General features: G+C 27.7%; 1 long non-coding RNA gene across 1 annotated transcript; it reads left to right on the top strand.

Moving 5' to 3' along the window:
* The first annotated feature begins 755 nt into the window (after window positions 1–755).
* LOC118682534 (uncharacterized) lies at window positions 756–4,906 on the top strand. Its single transcript, XR_004978354.2, has 3 exons — window positions 756–889; window positions 986–1,277; window positions 4,845–4,906. It is a non-coding gene; the product is annotated as an uncharacterized lncRNA (long non-coding RNA).
* Window positions 4,907–5,245: the final 339 nt, after the last annotated feature.

A 5,245-nucleotide genomic window follows, 5' to 3' on the forward strand; every position in this document is an offset into this window, starting at 1 on the left:
TATATCTATCTCGATTAGTGTATGGTGATACAAACAAATGTTAGATGAACAAAACTATTATACTCTGTAGCAACATGTTGTGAGAGTACAAGTATATTAACTAAGGAAGGACTTAGTTCGAGTGTAAACGAACATTTTATGCTCTCAAATTTTGAAAGGATCAAAGGCGGTAAAATATTTTCAGGTATTGAAACAACTAATTTTTATTATTATATTTTACTTCGTGTCCGCGATATTTATATTAAAATCGACGTCAAATGAGTATATGAGAAAAAAACAACCAAATAACCGGTAGTCTTTACAACGAAAATTAAACCTCATATTTTTAATACTACAGTTTAGACAAACTTCATTCATATCCAGCGCTAAACCACCTATGTTAAATAATACGCATCCACTCAATTCCATTCAATTTCATAATACCAAAATAGACGGTTTAGAGTCATTGAAAATCGGAAATCACTATATCGCCTTAATATATGGAAATTGAAAAATTACTGTATAGGTTATATTAGAGTTCGGGGAAGGACTGGACTTGAATTAACATTATTCATTATTCAAGTATACCCGAGAACATGATTTCATGCAATTTTATGAAAATAACTTACATACTGACCCACATGCCTATATGGCATAAAGTCTGCTATAATAACGAAACTCGTGTAATTCACCGACCGATTTCATATATTTTCGATATTAAATTATAGTATATTCGATGATATACGTTTTCTGAATTTCATTAAGATAACATACACATTAACCGACGTATACGGTATAAAGTAATACCGTTATAGTATTAGGGCTCCGATTCAATTTCATGGACTGTGTTCATTCATTTACGGCAACAAACTACAGAATACTTTCGGAAATATACTAACTTAATTTTAAGGTAAGATACATATTGACCTGCATAAAATTACAAGGAAGTTAGAAATTCATTATGTATAAGGGAATAAAAGAATTAAATCGATTTTATTCATTTTAGCACAAAGCAAAATGCCCAGAGATGTCCACTCACTTATATTAAGATGTTTTACAAATTTATAGTTATTTTCGATAGAAAATCAGCCATGGGTCCTGAAGTCCTCATTATCGATATCTTGGGGCTTGTAAAGTTATGGTTCGATAACTAATTAACTTTAATTAATTGGAATATTATACTTATATGTATCTGCAAATTTCAGTTTGATGTTTTTGTACAATAATTAATTGTTTAATCTAACATAAATCTTACTAAAATAGATAATAATAAAATTAACATTATCACTCGTTCCCATGTGAGTATCATATGCGCTAAAAATATATACATACATGCCTATGTTAATTAAATAGTAATAAGTAGTAATGAATACTTCTAATGTACTAGGCTGTGTAATTTTTGGGCAACTTTTTTCGACTTTAAAACTAAATAATTTTAGATTAGACAAGCGCGCCACAAGTTTTAAGCTCCTTTCGGTTTGATATCAAAGAGAAATGAATGAAATGAACAAACTTAATTGGACTAACAAAAAATTAAATCTCCGAATCTAATATTAAGGATTTCATTAACTTTAGGACAAAGAAAAAACTATGAAACATTTTTAAGGGTCTGTTTGTTAATGGTACATGATTTATTAATTGTAAAGTTAAAAGATTGATTGAATTTACTATTATGTTGCATAGGATTAGTCGTGATTATAATCTAATTTTGCATATTTTTAAAATGGGCCAAGTTTGCCTGAAATTAGTCGAGTAGTTACTAAGATATGAATCATAATCATCACCATGCCATTGTGGAGCGAGCCACACATAATTTTCAAAGGTATTTTTTGGTTAGATCTCCAGGACCAAACTTTTGATTTGTAGTTTAATTTCTTCCTATGATAAAGTACCTTATAATTTGCCGGCTAACGGCATTTTGTGGCTGTGACAATAGTACGAATTTTCCTATCTGTAATACGAACCTCCTCAGAGAACCGAGGAACAAGATTCATCAGGATATCTCAATTTTTACTCAAGTCTCTTGATGGAATGGGCAGACAGGCATTAGAAATTCTGTTCGTCAGGTCATCATGATCATTTTGATGTACATAACTGTATCTACTCCGCTTAATTTTATATGATACAAACAACAGTTAGGTGAACAAAACTATCATACTCTCTGAAGCATGATTATAATTAAGTCTCCCATTTATGCAGAGGGTATATTTTAGAAAACAATACAACAAAACAAACATATTATAGCTGATCAGTAACCAATATAATTTCTAATGTATTCCTAAAAAATGTGCATTATAATCAAATTTGGAATAATTGGGAATATTATTAATATAATTTAAAAGCTACGGATTCTTTTTAGGTAACTTGTTATAATATTATTATTGTACTTTACTAGTCATAAATAAATAAAATATTAAAGTCGTTTTGATTTTGATATGGTCTTTTTATTTGAAAATATTTTTATTTATATTAGCAGCTGAATTTTCCATTTTCTACTTTACTATTTATTTTACTATTTTAAAGTATATGCATTTCTAAATGTATTAATTCTTACTTCAAATTATTAATATTCAAGTTGAAGAGAAGGTGAGCTTCTTTATGTGCTTTTCAATATTACTACTTCTTAATAATGACAATTAATCCTTAACTTAAGTTATACGAGTATATTGATCATATTTCGAATACTTTTGCAGCTCAAATAGTTTTACGCACCAATTACAACATTCAGTATATATGTATATAGTTTCATATACATCTACATAATTAAAATATTCATTTTGGTTGGTTTAAATTTGCTTATAACTATTGCACAGATACTATACATACATACTATTATAAATATGTGGTAATATGACATGCTTGTGATCCCTTAAAATATCTGCACTTCACGATATACATAGTTATACTACCAAATATTTATTAACATTTTTTTAATTCATGCATAATTTGTATGTATTTAAGGTATAGGCAACGCCAAATTAATACTAATTACAAAAGTATTAATTCTTAAAAATATGTTTTGCACAATCCTATGACTATCAATTTATAATTATATTCTTGTCGCTGCCGTGGAATTTTTATTAATTGGAATATTATACTTATATGTATTTACAAATTTCAGTTTGATGTTTTTGTACAATAATTAATTGTTTAATCTGACATAAATCTTACTAAAATAGTTAACTTAACATTATCACTCGTTCCCATGTGAGTATCATATGTGCTTAATATATATACATACATGCCTATGTTAATGATAATGATAATTAAATAGTAATAAGTAGTAATGAATACTTCTAATGTACTAGGCTGTGTCATTTTTGGGCAACTTTTTTCAACTTTAAAACAAGCTAAAAACTTTCAAGAAGTTAAAAAAAAGATTCTTTTTAAATTTGAGATATTATTATTAACATTATTCTTAACATTGCATTTTCCATAGAAATAGCATAAGAAAGAATTTGTTTTTTTTTTCTTAATTTTTTAGCTTGATATTTGATCGTTGTAAAAATGTAGACAGGAAATTGAACGCTTTGTATGAAGAAAAAATTATATTGAATAATTTTAGATTAGAAAAATTAAAAAAATTAAATTAATTAAATTGACCGGACTACAAGGACGCCACAAGCTTTAAGTTGCTTTCGGTTTGATATCAAAGAGAAATGAACGAAATGAACAAACTTAATTGGACGAACAACAAATTAAATCTCCGAACCTTATATTAAGGATTTTATTACCTTCTAGGACAAAGAAAAACATAAAGATATGAACATTTTATTAATCACAAAAGCTGAACGGCTCACATATTAAATTTGACATGATTTAAATTTTATTTGTGTTTAAAATGCGTACATTAGTTATTTGGAAATTTTTGTTATAATTATCGCTCTAACGGGAAATTATAGTTAAGACGAAGATTGAAACGTTATAAGTTGACCTTGATTTTACATATATTGATTTAGTGGTAGATATATCACGTTCGTTAGAAAGAACTTAGCATTTCTGATTTGGGCAATTTGAATGCCAGTTATAAGAGATTTATATCATGTTTATGCTATTTTCTAAGAATTTAGCCTGTTTTATTATGGCTAATTAATCTCTTAAACAATTTATAGTGTATAATCAAATATGACCTAATTATAAATAAAAAATCTCAATGTAATTTAAGTACGTATTTTTGGCGTGGTGAAAATTCCACTTATTTAAGAAAATTCTGAAATTTAAAGGGGAATCTAAGTCATGGAAATGTTTTTAGCTGGTTCAAAATTAGTAAAAATTGACCGAAATGTTATTTTTATCCTTTGAACGAAGGAACAAAAAGTAATGAAGGTTCGAACGTAGTCAAAGCTGTGATTACGCCATACATTTCCACTTTGTTTTATTGATATATACCTCTGACCAAAACGGACGGTATGAAGCCATCGGACGGACGGAGATACTTGTATTATAGATATAGGGGCTTGGGAAAGTATTAAAGGACTCTGACAAGTTTTGGAAGAGAGTTGTCACATGCACACTAATTTGATATCTTCATTAAGCTTGGAATAGCTTTTGTAAAATAAAAAAGGCTCGTCCATAGTAATTTTTTGGAAGTAATTCATATGTTTCTGAGTCTTATCATCGTCAGTAGAAAATGCGTTCCGTTATAACTCTTTAATCTAGTTTCGTGCTTTAACGGCTTAGTTATGGCGTATTTTTTCTTATTTCAATTCGCTGAATAACACTGCAAATCTTATTGGATCCATTTTATAATTTATGAGATGCATATTTTATAAGTCTCGCTGAAATAGCTATTGATCTTATGATATGCATATACTAAATACGCTCATTTTTCATACTTGGTGTAATATTAATTAATACTTTTTTAGGTGTTATAAAGACCGTTATGTAAACAAAACTAAGCACTCTTATGCCACACGCCATCTGGTATATAAAATGTGGACAAGAAGACTTGTTCTGAAGGATTGATTATTTTAATACCCATGGTAATGATTCGATGAAACCGATGATATAATTTAAAAGTTATAAAATTTTGTCATAAAATAAATAATAAAAATGTTTTTTTTTTATTAAAAATTTCTAATTCCGTCTCTTCTAAAAAAAAAACATATAATTACGTGCGGCTACGGGTATAACAAAGATATGTTTCTGATATATGTATGTACATACAGATCTAAATAATAATAATAACAAAGGAAATATATATCAATTAAGCTTTTGATTTTAATACAATTTTTTTACAAAGAAAGGTTTTAATACTGTTGAAATA

The sequence above is a fragment of the Bactrocera oleae genome, chromosome 6, assembly GCF_042242935.1.
Source record: "Bactrocera oleae isolate idBacOlea1 chromosome 6, idBacOlea1, whole genome shotgun sequence".
Lineage (NCBI taxonomy): Eukaryota > Metazoa > Arthropoda > Insecta > Diptera > Tephritidae > Bactrocera > Bactrocera oleae.